The sequence below is a fragment of the Tiliqua scincoides genome, chromosome 4 (genome assembly GCF_035046505.1).
Source record: "Tiliqua scincoides isolate rTilSci1 chromosome 4, rTilSci1.hap2, whole genome shotgun sequence".
Classification (NCBI taxonomy): domain Eukaryota; kingdom Metazoa; phylum Chordata; class Lepidosauria; order Squamata; family Scincidae; genus Tiliqua; species Tiliqua scincoides.
The window spans coordinates 192,304,936-192,321,340 of NC_089824.1; the positions used below are offsets into that span (position 1 = coordinate 192,304,936).

The 16,405-nt window shown below is 46.1% G+C and overlaps 1 pseudogene; it reads left to right on the forward strand.

Moving 5' to 3' along the window:
- The first annotated feature begins 12,060 nt into the window (after positions 1-12,060).
- On the forward strand, positions 12,061-12,174 carry LOC136650336 (5S ribosomal RNA; annotated as a pseudogene).
- The last annotated feature ends 4,231 nt before the right edge of the window (positions 12,175-16,405 follow it).

Genomic DNA, 16,405 nt, shown 5'->3' on the forward strand with positions numbered 1-16,405 from the left:
TTAATGCTGTTGAGGCTCCCCTTGTGATTTGTCCCAGTCCCTCCCCTGACAAAAGGGTTCCTTCCAGCTGACAGATGCCCCCACAGGGACTTGAACCTGTACCATAGAGAGATCTGTGTGTTTGTTTCACATGGCTGTCCTTTCCCAAGGGAGCTCTCTTTCTAACTGTGCTCAGCTGAAAAGGTATTCCTTGGATGAATATGCTTGTATGGGTGGAATGAAGGAACCTGGAATTGGGTATAGGGATCCCGGCCAGTTCTTTGATTTTGCCCCTTTGCTGGTAATGCCACTGTGATTTCTGGAGATGGCATCCTTTGTGAGAGTGTGTGTGTGTGTGTGTGTGTGTGTGTGTGGAGAGAGAGAAGGGTGGAGAGAGAGCTTCCCATGTTGCAGATCATCCTGCCATTAAAGGCACCAGAGCAGGCCAGACAGGCTTTTCTGCTCAACGGAACCAGATAGAATTGGACCATAAGCCAGCTAACATTATGACTGAATGTTGGCGACTTGACTGATAGGACTGCAATCATATGCACATTTTACATGGGAGTAATCCTCACTGAATTCAACAGGGCTTACTTCTGTGTAAGCAGGTATAGACTGGCAACTGACACTATTTGTGTGCTGATGGTCAGCTGCCAATTTTAACTCACTCACTGTGGTACATAAGAGGTACTTTGAAGACAATTGTAAAGTTTTCATTCCTTCCATTTTTCATAGGCAGCAATAAAAGTTGTTTGTGTGCATCCTTCCTGTAATTCCACTGTGATTTAAACATTTTTATTCAGTTTTTAATGCCATCATTTAGAAATGCCTCTCATTCTATTCATAATATACTCGCATTCCATTAGGATCCCTTCAGCTAACAAACATTAAAGGTACACCTGCCCTGGGGTGTCCAGGTGTAATGTACATCAAAGATTAATGCTATATTGAAAAACAGTATATAAATACTGTTAATAATAATATTCATAGGTGGGTATGTGCATGCGTGCATGTGTCATGTTCCGTACAAGCAACACTGTTCTATTATCTATGCGTGGAGTATTATGAAGTTATAACATTTATCTCCATGGATGCTCCAGATTACTTTTTCCTATCGCATGCCTTTAAGGCTAAACATCTTGTCTTCAATTTACGCAGGGATGTTAAAATTTTTAAAGCTTTGTACATGATGAACGGTTTATCAGTGTAGCTGCATTTTATGTATTGATTTACTTGTGGGTTAGCCTTGGCTAGGAAAGGATAAAGGACTATCAGAAGCTTTCCAGTGGTCATTTCTTTTCACCAGAAGTGCAAGGGAAGAAACAACATCCAATATGACAGATAAATGTTTTATGCAAGATATGACAATCATGAAGATTTGCAACTTTAATAATCCATTGACTTTTAAATTCTATATAACATTATTATACATTGAACATGGGGCTATTTCTTATAGGCTCACAGTCAGCCACAGTCTCAGAAAATTGATAATTTTGCTATCTAGGGGAAAACCTAGCTGACTCTGAGAGCATATTGTTAAGGCATTTTTTCCTCCACATTTCTAAGCATAGTGGAAGGGTTGGCTCAGATTATACTTGCCCATTAGCACTTGGTGGCAAACATTTGAAAGCTGTAAGAGAGGCAGCTGGCAGAGACTGTGCTTATCACCGATATGAACGCTTAGGAAAATAAAAAGTTCAGAGAAAGCATCTGAGAGAAACTGGATCTGGTGGATCTTCAATGAACCTACATCCCTAACCTTTACCCCAGCAATTTTCAACCTTTTTTATCTCATGGCACACTGACAAAGCACTAAAATTGTCAAGGCACACCATCAGCTTTTTGACAATGTACACTGCACTGACAGCAGGGGCTTCCATCCCCCAGTGGACCTACTAACAAATGATCCTCCCCCAAAGTCCTGTGGCACACCTGCAGAGCATCCACGGCACACCAGTGTGCCACTGCACAGTGGTTGAAAATGGCTGCTTTACCCTATCACTCCAATTAATGTTTGTTTTTTTCTAGCCCCATGTATCACATATAGCAAAATGAAGTCCAAATGCTAATGGTTAAATTACAGAATTCATTACTTGGGGTCCCCTCAGAAGGATAAAGTTTGGACAAAGTGCAATCAATCAATCAATCAATCAAGTATGTATGTATGTATGTAAGTTGTGGATGTGTAGATTAGCTACTAGTTTAGGTGGCTTTTTAAAAAGGATTGTACACATTCATGGATAGATCTATCAACAACTATTAGTCATTATAGGAAAATGGAGCTTGCATAGTCAGAGATAATATTGTTGTTGTTGGCATCCTTCAGTCTCGGAAGACTATGGTGTCACGCTCTGAATGGTGGTTCTGGAACAGAGTGTCCTCTCCAGTGCGTGAAGCCTGGGTAAAGTAGGTATGGAGGATAGGCTGTTACCCATGCAGCAAATCCCCCCTCTCCACGTCGCTGAAATGGTCCAATGGAAAGGCAGAGGCCAATACGGTTGGTTCCAGCGCCGTTGCAGGAGTTGCCAGAACATGACTGTGTTCAGCCATGAACTGCCTCAGGGACTCCGGCTCCTGATTTTGCCTCGAGGTTGACTCCTCAAGCCTTTTCCATAACTGGATGTAGCCACAAGGCAGTGGAGGTTTGGGATCAGAGTTTTCCTTCTCTCAGATGAGCTGCCTTCCCAGGCTGACGAGTCCCATCTACCCGGTGGCTGTTTAGTCACCTCTTACGACAAGTACAGCCAAACTGAGGGCCTATTCTTATCCCGAGCCCCCCAGCCCCCAGAGATAATATAACTCTCGATATATCTCTGAATGAAGCAAATGCTGGAAAATAAGACTCTTGTCTTCATGCTTGTGGGCTTTCCAGGAGCATCTGACTGGCTACTGCTGGATGTAAATGCTGGACTAAATAAAACAATTGATCTGTTTCAACAGGGCTGTTCCTAAAAACCACTTTATGTATGTGGAATTGAACATTAAAATGGGGGAAAAGTTGAAAAAATACATTTTTCATTTTAACTTTCAACTGTGCTTAAGTTTTATTTTAAATATTTTCAAGCAGCTGAGGGGCAAGGTGGGCCCAAACCAGAACTGAATTTGAACCTACTCAACACTAACACGGGCTGTTTGGCATAGTGACAAACCATTTCACTCATGAAGCACACTGGGAGGTGTTTGACAAGTTCCTCCCAAGTGCTTGGTTTGAGAATAAGATTCACACAGTACTTTGAAAATGGAATAGTATAGTAGGGGCGCAATCCAAACCTGCACTGCAGCAGGCAAGCCAGCCAATTGCACTACATCCAACGCAGGTTCGTTGGCTGCAATAGCTCAGGCAGGGGCAAGGGGAAGCTCTTCCCCTTGGTAAGGGCTGCTCGCGCCAATGGGTCTTCTTGGACCTGTGCCACCTCTGAAGGTGGCGCAAGTCCGAGGAGAGCGGAGTGGCTTGAAGCCTCTGCAGGGAAGGGGGTTGGGATTCAGCATAACTGGCGGGTCCCAGCTCTGCTCCTGGCTCCCCATGCGCCTGCTCCCGGGGCCACCCATCGCCCACCCTGCCCCTGCCCAGAAACACCCCCCTCCTGCCTCCTCCCTGCCTCCCCATGCCTACCATTGCCACTTGTGTCAGCACAGGTGTGCTGACACAAGCAGCAGCGAGGGTCGCCGCAGAGCCTTCTGCCAGCCTCCGCACGTGGGCGCATCTATATGCAATGATGCGACTTCCTCCCATGGAGGCGCAAATGTACTTTACGGCACATTTGTGACCCTCCCAGGGGACTTATGCCAGCCTATGTGCCAGTTAGGATTGCGCCCTAGGGCTGCAATTCTATACACACTTACCTGGGAGTCAATCCTATTGAATTCAATGGGATTTACTTCTGAGTAGACATACATTGGTTTGTGCTGTAGAAAAATTAAGTTTTCTCATTATTTGTCATATATACAGCTATCAAGGGATGGAGAAGAAAGTAGTGGAGTGAGATCTTCTCTATACTAAATGACCTACCAATTGGGGGAAGAAAAGAATATCAATACATCCATTTATGTGGTTTAATACCATTCACTTTGTGCATGCAGGTTTGGAGCATTTTATAAACTGCATGTAGAAAATGCTCTAAAGGAGAGCATTGGCCTTCCAGCCATTTTGGGGAAATAAGACACTGAAAAATCACCATCAGATACCTGCCAAGGAACCTAATTATTTGCTTCAAGCCACTACTAACTAGTCACTGTCATGTCAGGAGAAGATGTCTTTGGAAGATCTGATTGAACATAAATGTAATATATCTTATAGATCAGGCAAAATAAATTCACTCTGTCCTGTAATTTCATGTTTAGAGAGGACATCACCATTTGTGCAGAAGTGCAATTTCACTTTAATGAAGGGGATTATGATGGTTATTGGCTGCTTGTTTTTCACCTTCAGTCTGGCACAATTCTTTTATTGAAAATAATGGCATCAATAAGATTTAAAAAAAACCAAACACAAACGTGTTTACACTGTGCCCCATCTCCTGGTTTACATCTACTTATTAATACTTTTGTTGGTGCCTGCTCTATGTATGCAAAATGGCAATCAAATTAAGCTTCAAATTAAGCTTCTTGGCCTCATCAAAACCATCAGAACAGGTGAGACTGAAAGTTAGCAGTATTGTATGTATGCTGAATGTATTTGGTTAATCTACCAACAAAAGTAACTGTGGTCAAGTATTATTATTATTATTATTTTATTAATTTATACCCCGCCTTTTTGCCCAACGGGCACACAAGGCGGCTTACAACACTTTAAAAATACAACATTAAAAACAATTAAAAACAATTTACAATAATTAAAAAATCTAAAAACAAACAAACCTCGTGGATTTTCATATAAAAAGCAAGAACGCCAGCCAGCCTGTCAACAATTAAAAGCTTTTTGAAATAAAAAGGTCTTCAGTCCACGCCGAAACGTTAGCAATGAGGGAGCAGTTCTCAGTTCTAAGGGGAGGGTATTCCACAGTTCGGGGGCCACCACCAAGAAGGCCCTCCTCCTGGCCGCTGCCCCTCTCACATCTCTTAGTGGCGGCACAGTAAAAAGCCCCCCCCCCAGATGATCTAAGAGCACAGGCAAGATTGTAGGGAAGGAGGCAGTCCCTCAAATACCCCAGACCCAAGCCGTAAAGTAAGAATGTTAATGGCATCTCTGGTGCAATGGCATAGTTAAAGCATCAGGCAACCAGGGCACACCCTTTCCTCAATTTTTAACACACACCCCAGGCCACAGGAGGCCTCTTAGTTCCTAGAAAAATCCTCTTTTAGGTTAAATATGGTTAACCTGTTTCAGAGATCAATAACGCTGTCACCTTAAGGGATATAATTTAGACCAGCATTTCCCAAACGTTTTGGTGGTTCACGAAACTGACAGGGCAGATTAGGCTATGTGTATCAAGGGTTAAACAAGCTGCAGTGGGGGGGGTGGTAGAACTGCAATTCAATCACCATTATAGACACAACCCTTGGTATTTATAAATCAGGCAGCACCCTCTTGGGTTTCTAAAAAGTTTGAGAACCACTGAGTTTGACCATATTTTTTCTCATTACAGCTGTTATAATCCAATGGTATTGAAGCATTATCTGATTCTTATTAATCAGGGTTTCTTTTAATGTGTGGCATTTGTGTTTTGTGAATGCTCTATGGCCTTTGTTTTGATTCGTGGCAACAAGTGAAGTTAGCTACTATTCAATAATCTCTATAGAACTGATGGCTTTATTCAGGGCCTCTGGGAGGTATTTTATCAGGAGGTATAAAGGTTTAAGAGCTCCTTTTGGGTGTACAAAGATTCTTTTGGGCCCTTTCCCTTCTCCATTGGATCATAATTTCATACAATCTTTGGATCATAATTTCTTTATATCACAATATATAAAACTTTGGGGGCTCACCCAAAATGTGAATGCTGATCTTCACACAATATATGCAAACATTTTCCGAGATACCAGGAAATGTCCAACTCCCCTCCATTGGCTCCCAGGAGCCTTTTTTACCCTGGGTCCAGGTATGATCTGCCTCCTGCACTTCCCTCTCATGGGCCCTGGTGAGATTGGAGATACTGGAAACTGTAAGATCCCAGGAAATTTTTTGGCCCGCTCCTATAGTTCCCAGGCCTCCTTTTCAAACCTGGGCCCAGGTACAAATTACCCCCTTCACCCCACTCTCATGGGCCCTGATCTCCAACTAATGCAAATACAACTTGTAACTTCTTCTAAAATGTGAATTGTAAAATGCAACTAATACAAATTTCTCACATCAGTTCACATGGTCCTTCATCTCGACTTTGCAGCATTATTGATCTACCCCATCATCAACAACAGCAACATGTCCTGCAAGAAATACTGCAGGAACAAGAAGGCTGCAAGAAGGAAGTAAATGGCAACCAGTGTCCCCTTTTGTTGTACTCACATAGAGCCAGTACTCCATATTGTCAACCTTAGACCCACAGCTTTCTTTGTAGGTGTATGACATCACAGAAGCATGATGCCTGCCATGTTTTGGGCCCTTCTATGGCTACATTAGCTGTGACTTCCTATATCTGGAGGGATGAGCCCCATTTTGCAACTCATAGCATAGATCGGGGGTGTCCAAACATCTTGGCAGGAGGGCCGCATCATCTCTCTTACAGTGTTGGGGACTGGGAATAAAAAAGAATGTGGCCCTCCTGCCAAAATGTTTGCCCAACCCTGCATTAGTGAATTGGAGTTCTAATGCCTGCTATATCTTTGTGTCCACTAGGTGCCAATCTTGTTTGTCAACAACATCCTTGAACTCACTCTGCTCTTTGAGCAGCATGTCGTCTTTGGTAGGCGATAAAATCCCGAGCCTATCAGGAAGCCCATCATCTCCACCACCTGATGCCCCAATGGGAGATGTAGCTGGACATCTGAGACACCTTCCAGACCCCCTGGAGTTGGACTAAAGAAGATTCACTATGAAATCATGATCCACCACATTGTCAAATTTAACGCATTTTTGCCAGGCCCACAGGCGTACACTCTTGGTTCCTATTGCATTTATGCAACGTTGGGCAAAAATGTTAATATTAAAAATTTCAAAGGCTTGTGGGGGTGTCCAACCCCTGAGTCAGACTCCTGGGAAGAGCAGATCTGCCATCTGTCCAGCATCCAGGCATCACCGAGACACAACCAGGGCTGGTGCCAGGCTATTTTGTGCCCTATGCAAGGCTAACATACAGAAGGGGAGTCTTCACAGGAGAAGGAACGCTAGGATGTATTTCCCAACCCTGGCCCCAACCCTGGCTTCTTGCAAGGATGTTTCCCAAGAATTAAGTGAAGTTGGAGTCTCACTGCTGCAACCCACTGACCAAATCACTCTGCACAATAAAGCAGCCAGTACTCAATACATGCCTCTGCTTCCCTCCCCACTGCTGCAGTTAAGAGGAGTGCAAGAGGAACAAAGGGGGTAGCTTCTCCAGGGGGAACAAGGACAAGGAGGGATATGATGCAAAAAGCAGACATTCCACATGCTAAAATTTCATGTCTGTTTTTGTGCATTGGAAAGACAAGTCCTGCAAACCCCACCACACCTTTCAAAGATGTGAAGGAGGTATGTCTGGTGAACCTTGAAATGTCTCCTCTGTCCCTCTAACAGCTATTCTTCCACCTCTTCACTGGAGTCACTTTAATCTGGGACTGATGGACAGGCCACTTCCTGAAGCAGCCTGCCATCACTGCTGGCCACCTCACTTCACTCCTGGCTCCTGCCTCCTGCCAATTCAATAGCTAGGAGATGTGACCAGCAGAGATGGTGGGCCAGAGGACAGTTGCTAGGGGAGATCTATGTTGTACGGGTGGGAAGATTAGCGAGTTGGGGGCTGCTGGGTTAGGAAAGATCAGCAGGGCTGCAGGATGGTGTTGGGGAGAGGAGATTAGCTCATTCTGCCTCAGGGGCATTATTTAGCGAGGGTATGAGCAAATTGAGGCAGGGCTCCTGAGAGGAATTTTATCAGGGGTACAAAGTTTCTTTTGGGCCCCTCCCCAAAAGAGGGGGAAACAAGGTGAGGGAGGGTGGCAATGGGGGTGGGCAGAACGGGGGCAAAACAGGACAGGGGGAGGGTGTCAACAGCCAGAATAGTCTTTGGAGCTCAGGTCTACCAGGTTTTCCAATGCGGAGCCCAAGTCTACCTGCACTTGTGGCATCAGTAGCTAGACACAGTAATATGGCAAACCAAACACACTCTTTAAAATCATAAAATTAGCATACTTGCATTTAGTCCATTTAGGATGGACAGAGCCCTGTGTGTACCAAAACTTGCTTCTGCAGCAGCTGTAGTTCTGCAGTGGTGTCCCTGAGCTCCTGTACTCCTGAACACTCCTTAACGGTAAGTACATTCACAAGCCAAAGAGCTACTGTAGCAGGACAGTTTCCTCCCAGATTGGACACTGCTGAAGAGTATCATGTATGCATTCCTGGGCCTAGTGTTTCTGGCTTGCTGCAGCAGCAGTCACTGTAGTGTGCCTGCAGTCGTGTGCCCGGCATGACACAAAGGCAGCAAGTTTGGGTGAGATCAAAATACCGTATTTTTCGCTCCATAAGACGCACCTAGTTTTTAGAGGAGGAAAACAGGAAAAAAAATATTCTGAACCAAATAGTGTAATAAAATATTTAATAAACTATAACAGAACAACATTTGAACCATGTAAAGTGAACAGCAGTCAACAGTGGCATTAAGAACCATTATCACTGTCATTAACAAATGGAGAGACTTAAAGGTTTGAGTACTCTAGTTTTCTGGAAACCCCAAGAACTCATCATCGCTAGAGTCAGAATTTATGAAGCTCACAAAAGCAGGTGCACACAAATAGGGGATCACATTATCTTTCTGCTACAATGGTGTTCTGCCAAATTCCAATCCACTGGGCCTCGTGCCCACTTAAGGCTGATCAGCCCCCCTTGTGCAACTCACCAGTGCAGCAAGCAAAAGGGAGTCCAGTTCCAGTCCACAGATGCCAAGTAAATCAGTCCCATCAATCAGAGTTGCCAAATCAGAGTCCAGAACCAATAAGCCAAATTACAGTCCAAGGTCAGTCAAATCCATCAGGGTATCCAAGTCCAGTCACAATCCACAGTCAGATTCCAAATTCAATAAACCCAGTCAGTCTCCTCTCCTACCTCCAACCTGCACTCCTTCAAAACCCACAAACCCTTTCTGCCTCAGGTACTCCTTCTATCCTTGAGGGCCCTATTGCCTTCCAGTGGCTGCAGCTGTGCAGCACACTCTGCTGAATGCCCAGGCCTTACCCTTAAAGGGGCCACTGCTGACACCACATCTACCTGCTCACCAGTTCTTCCGTGATTCCAATACAAATGAACAAGTGGAAAGTCCAACCACAATTTGAATTCTCAAGACACAACAAACCTCTGGATTTATGGTGAGAACCGAGCCTTACCTGGGGCTTGTGCAATAAGCAAACACTGGCATTCTGACCAAGGAGACAGTTTTTTCTTTGTGATGGGGGGGGGGTGGGCTTACATTCAGATGCTGGATGAGGTGAGTGAAAGTGCCCCTCCCCTGCTGTGTGAGTGAGTGTGTGTGGGGGGGCAGAGCATCTGTGTGTGTAAGAGAAGGGGGCAGCCTGTGTGTGTGAGAGAGGGGGGAAAGTGTTTGTGTTGCAGAGAAGTTGTGATGCTCCAGGCTTGGGGGGGAGAGAGAGGCTTTCCTGGGAGTAAGCCCCCTGACTCTAATGGGACTTACTTCAGAATAGGCATGCACAGGATTGGGCAGTGAGACTGCCACCCCACCCACGCTTTCCTGGGAGTGAGCCCCAGTGACTCTGAGACTTACTTCTGAGTAGCCTCTGACTGGGAAGCAGAGCGAGCAGGCAGGGGCGGGGCCAGGGCTGGGGCGGAGTTTGTTTTTGTTTTTTGCAGTATTCTCTCCATAAGACGCACACACTTTTCCCCCCACTTTTTTTTTTGGGGGGGGGGGAAGTGCGTCTTATGGAGCGAAAAATACGGTATGTAAGATCCCAGGAAATTCCTGGGCCCCCTCCTTTGGTTCTTGGGCCACCTTTCTGACCCTGGGCCTGGGTACAAATTACCCCCTTTACTCCCCACTCATGGGCCCTGGTTTTATTATTGACTTTGAATGATGTGTTTAACTTAAAGCAGTGGTTCTCAAACTCTTGTGTAGAGTTTTCTTAACACCTAGTCTTTGCGAAAGTGGGGGGGGGGAGGCAGCAGTGCAATCCTCAAGATTGTACCACTGCCGGGGACTGAGGGGCTTTTCCTTCAACTTGCGACAGCTTCCTGGGGGTGCTGGGAGGGCCCCATGGAGCCCTCTACAGGGTTCCCCGCATCTCTGAAAGTTCAAAAAATGTGATCACAACCCACTTCTGGGTTACGATCATGAAACCAGAAGTAAGTTGTGATTGCATTTTTTTTAACATTCCAAGATACAGGGAACCCTGCAGAAGGCTCTGTGTGGCTCCCTGCACCCCCAGGAGGCCAGCGTGAGAAGGGACAATGGAAGAAAAAGCCCCTCAGTCCCTGGCAGCGGCATGATCCTGAGGATTGAGCAGCTGCCTTCCCCCCAGTCTCGCCCCTTAAGGGAAAAGGGGCAGTTGTTCTTGGGCTGGTGAGTCGCGACCCACCAGATTGAGAACCACTGACTTAAAGCCCTCCTTGAGCTATAACCATCACAATGATGCTATGCCCAATTTCACCGTACAAACAAGACAGTCTCTGAGCAACTAAATCACAGCTTCGTCAGCATGTAAAGTTTGTTTGGTGAGGTTGAAGAAGACCATGGGATTGAAATGATCGGTTTTGGCAGATCTGTCCATCCCTCACAGAAAATTAAATAGCCCATGTACTCCTGCTTGGCATTTGGGTAGCAGAGGCTGAGGGAATGAAGAGGTCGGGGAACAAGATGTGCTGTTTAGCATGAGCCCTCAGGCACCTCGTATCCAAACAGAAGCCGTGTGCTAGAAGGAATGCCTCACAGTGAATACAAATCATTCGACTGCACTGTCACTGTGGGTTAACTATGAAACATTCATGACAAAACCAAAAATTGTTTTTGATGTACTGGCCACCTGTGCAGGTATAGGAGCCAACAGCAAGGGCAGACAATTTTCAGTGGGTGCAGGTTTATACACCTACACTCTTAAAAAAAAATAGGGGGAGAAGGGAAGTAGGAAGAAAAGGGAGGAAGGGGATAAACTCAGGAGGAGGAGATTTAAATTCCAGAAACATAGTTTAAGGCTGCAATCCTATACACACTTTCTTGGAAGTAAGCCCTATTGAACACAGTGAATCTCACTTCTGAGTAAACATGCAGCGGCTTATAAAAGAAAATCCTCTGGATTCATAAAAATCTAAGTCAGGCTTAGGGTCAGTGGTGTACCCAGAGGAGTACAAGAGGGGCAAATGTCCTGGGTGCTGAGCTCCTCTTTCAAGAGGAGGAGAGGGGGAGGCCCTTGGATCAGTGGGGAGCTACGCCAAGAGTGACTGAGCTCCTGCAGTCACTCTTGGTGTGGTTCCTGGCCATGTCTGAGGCCGCCCCCCTCTTCTCCCCTTTAAAGAAAGTGGAGGAAAGAGGGGTGGCCCTGGGAGCAGAGGGAGGTGGCGTGCACCTCCTCCAATTTTTGAGGATGCACGTGCTGCTTCTCAGGTTGTGATGGAGCCTTTTGCGCCAATTCCAAACAGCACGAAATGCTGCATTGGAGGCCTTTGGGGCCACGAGAAGTGGCACCCAGGAAGTGAGTGCTGGCTGCCTCTTGGAAGCAGCACTCACCTCTGTCCTGGACGCCACTTCCAGTGGCCCCAAAATGCTCCAATGGAGCCTTTTGTGCTAATTGAAGTGGCACAAAAGGCTCCATCAGAGCCTGGACTGTCTCCTTCCTTGCCCCTTTTTTCAAAGGGGAAGTGGAGGAGGCAGCTGTGCAGAAGCAATTGCGGTGACGATGACATTACCGCAGTTACTTCCAGGGGTGGGGGAGGGGCAAAGGCAGAGGTGGCCCTGGGCAGAGAAAAGCCTAGGACTGCCTCTGCTTAGGGTTGTACATAAACAGGGTGAAATTGGTTGGGGTTACCCTGCACATGCCCGATCTCGTCTGATCTCGGAAGCTAAGCAGGGTCAGGCCTGGTTAGTACTTGGATGGGAGACCGCCTGGGAATACCGGCTGCTGTAGGCTTATTCCATAGTCTTTCGAGACTGAAGGTTGCCAACCACCATTTTTTTGAGAGAGCTCCAGGACTTCTTCAATATGAGCAGTGATGTCATCAGGAGTGCTTAGATGCTGCTTGAGTGCATCAGGGGTGCTTAGATGCTTGACAGCATCTTGGCTCAAGATGCTGCTTGACACATTTTCTAGAGCAGCGTTTTTCATCCGGTAGGTTGAGACTCCTATGGGGTCATGAAGTCTCATTTGGGAGGTCACGGCAACCTTTCAAAGCCTATGCAAGAGAGGGCTTGGATCCAGGACAAAAATGGTATTACCTTATCAAAACCGAGTTCTTGATATAAACCTGCACAACCTCTACTTGCTGTCTTCTCCCTGTAGCTCCTAAGGATGGCCTTGCTTAGACTGCTACCTCACAGGGTTGTTGTGAAGACACAAGAGGTATGGGGAAACTGGATGGATGGGGGGTAGGCAGATACGATGGCAACTAGCTTGAATGGCTTTAAAAGGGGACAGGACAAATTCATAGAGACAAGATCTAGCAATGGCTACTAGTCATGAGGGCTATACACTACCTCCAGGTTCAGCAGCTCTGAATACCAGTTGAGCAGAACTGGTGGGGAGAAATGATGGGGGAAAATTATGCCCTTCTCTCTTGCTTATGGGCTTCCCAGAGGCAGCTGTGGACCATTGTAGGAAACAGAATGCTGGGCTCAATGGGCTTTTCGCTCCATTCAGCAGGATTTTTCTTGTTAGTTGATTGCTTCATAGTCAATTCTTATTTCCAAGTATCACTGACTTTTTTTCAAACAAACTAAAAGAATCAACACTTTTGTTTCATTAGAAGAGACAGTAATTTCATAACATCGAAATAGGACAAACTGACATCATAACAATGATTAGTTAAAAAAAAAAGGAGGGGGGCCTCTTTCATGGTGAGCCTGAAGGGGATCTTGTAGAGAGAACCTGATGCCACTTCTGCATGAGTGAAAAAGTGTTCATGCATAGATATGTGATGGGCAGAATGATTGGTTCTGGTTAGGCAGGGCGCTTGTGTTCACACTTGTTTCTCATGCTCACTGAACGCTCAGTCTCTCTGTCACCACATGTTACATTTTGCTTCGTCGCTTGACATTCAACATACTTCACCTCTCTGCAGAGACAGTTAATGTGGAGATGGATCCCTTAATTGAACAGTCGGCGAGCTTCAAGCTGCTCTAAATGAAAAATGGCCAAGAAAATACCATTTTTCTGTGTGAGGATCCTTATTTGGGAAAGGGAGCAGTTTTCTCATGGGAAGAAAAAGAGAGTGTAAGTGGCTGGGAAACAAAAGCGAACATCATATTTTACTCTTCTTGATACGGTTCAGTTTGAAACACCACTATGGGGAGTTTTGAAGAGGCATCACTCTGGCTGCATCAAACAGGTAGCTGAATTTTTGTTTTGTTTTTATCCTGCAGTTTTTTTCTGGGTAGAGAATGTGAGCTCTGTTTGTTCAGAACATTTTATTAGATTGTGTTCATTGTGGCATTGGGTGAAGTTCACAGTCCAGTCCTATGCTGATGCCACACTATGCACAGGGATGCTGGCAGGATGTCCATCATGTCCTAAGCCTGGCCAGGCAATGCCACACCATCCTGGGAATGCTGGTAAAGCCCTTTCCAGCAACAGCATCCATGGAAACTTTGTGCAGCCCATCACTCACAAAGCAGTGTCTTGACAAGGAGCCATTCACTGCAGCCTGTCTGCTTCAAAGCAATGGCTAGAGAAGTGCCACCAGGGTGAATGGAGCAGGGGACAAGGGCAGGTAGGTGCAGGGCCCATGAGCAACCAATGCTGGGGAAGCCCCTCTCCCAGCCACTGGGAAAAGGGAACACAGTAATTGGCACCTCTACCAAACATGCATCTCCACCTCCTATAGCAGCTCTGGTGGCATCAACTACAAACGGGCATAAGAAGAGCCCTGCTGGATCTGGCCAAAGACCTATCTAGTCCAGCTTCCTGTATCTCACAGTGACCCACCAAATGCTTCAGGGAGCACACAAGACAACAAGAGACCTGCATCCTGGTGTTCTCCCTTGCATCTGGCATTCAGAGGTAGCCCATTTCTAAAATCAGGAGGTTGCACATAAACATAATGGCTTGTAAACTGTGATGGACTTTTCCTCCAAAAATTTGCCCAATGCCATTTTAAAAGCATCTAGGCCAGATGCCTTCATCACATCCTGTGACAAGGAGTTCCACAGACTAATTACACTCTAGGTAAAGAAATATTTTCTTTTGTTTGTCCTAATTCTCCAAACATTCAAGTTCAGTGGATGTCCCCTGGTTCTGGTGTGTGAGAGGGAAAAGAACATCCCTCTATCCACTCTATCCATCCACTGCATAATTTCATATGTCTCAATCATACAAAGCGGAAGCAAAGAACTGCTAGGAACTCCTCCACACAAAGTTCAAGTCTCTGTGGGGGGATCCATCATTTGGAATGAACCTTTTGGTCAGATGACAGACTGGGACAGGCCACAAGGGGACCTCAGGAACAGCCTCAGCAAGTTAGTGCAGGTGGTGAGGGCAGGCAGAACAGGAAGGGCAGAGGGAGGAATTGTGCAGAGACTGGGGAGGGAGGGTTTTGAGGGCAGAAAAGAGCAGCATCAGTGACAGCAGCTCCTCCAACATCCTATCCATCTTCCGAGCCATGACCCACCTTTCTGGGCCCATTCAGATTTGCATCAGCAAGATCACTGACATAGATTTAGACCCATGATGCAAAGGAGGCTTAACCCCAGGCAAGGGAACAAATGTTCACATATTTGGAACGGACCTTCAGGAATGTTTGCCCTGCAGGATGCGGCATAAGGGGTTAGATGGGATTGGGTTATTAGGCTGCATACAAAATATACAAAATCATACAAAATATTAGCTATTAAATCGTAAACAGTCTACTACTTATTGAAAAGTACATTTTTAACACCAAAGAAAAATGAGAAATTAAAATTAAATTGCTTATCTACTCATCAAATCATAGGTTATTTGGCCCATTTTCCCCTCGATGCACAGGAAGTCCATGAATGGTTTACAGTTGTCTATAAAGTTTTTACTGACCTGTCTTGAAGAGGAATTGTAAGTTTATCGATTTCTGCCAAATCCATTACATTTGGAGGCGACCAAACAGCCACTGGGTAGATGGGACTGGTCAGCCTGGGAAGGCAGCTCATCTGAGAGAAGGAAAACTCTGATCCCAAACCTCCACTGCCTTGTGGCTACATCCAGTTATGGAAAAGGCTTCAGGAGTCAACCTCAAGGCAAAATCAGGAGCCAGAGTCCCTGAGGCAGTTCATGGCTGAACACAGTCACGTTCTGGCAACTCTTGCGACGCCGCTGGAACCAACCGTATTGGCTTTTGCCTTTCCATTGGACCATTCCAGTGACGTGGAGAGGGGGGATTTGCTGCATGGGTAACAGCATATCCTCCATACTTTCTTACCGAGGCTTCACACACTGGAGAGGACACTCCAACTTTGCCATATGGCGTCGGCACAACATGGGAAGCAGCAGTTTACCGGTTATAAGTCTTCGCTCGATTGGCGTAGAGCGTGATGCCAGGGGCTGCTTCCGACGGTGGGAGAGATAATTGCATCTCATTGGGCAGCTACTGCCCACCTTAAGCTGAGCAATCCCCAGCCAGTAAGGTGTTGCCTCGCCAAGGTCCGTTAACCTCATGGGGTGCATGGGGTTTAGGGTGAAAACCGACAAGCGGATCAACAACTCTGCACCAGGCAACACAAAACAGAAAACTCCTGCCCTAAAGCTGGGCATCTGGAACATAAGGACAATGACACCTGGCTTCTCTGATGACCTGCAAGAAACAGACGACGCACGCAAAACAGCTGTCATCGACATGGAGCTGAGCAGACTGCAGATGGACATCATCGCCCTTCAAGAGACAAGGCTGCCAGATTCCGGATCTGTCCAGGAGAGAAATTTCTCATTTTTCTGGCAGGGAAAACCACCAAACGAAACCAGGGAACATGGTGTTGGCTTTGCGGTCAGAAATACCCTGCTGGAATCCATCATCCCACCTACTGTGGGAAGTGAAAGAATTTTGTCTCTGCAGCTCCAGTCATCAGCAGGACCTGTCACTCTCATCAGTGCTTATGCACTGACTCTGTCGTCTCCAGCAGAAGCCAAAGACAAATTCTACGATGACCTGGCCACCACTATCAAGAAAATCCCTGTAAAAGAG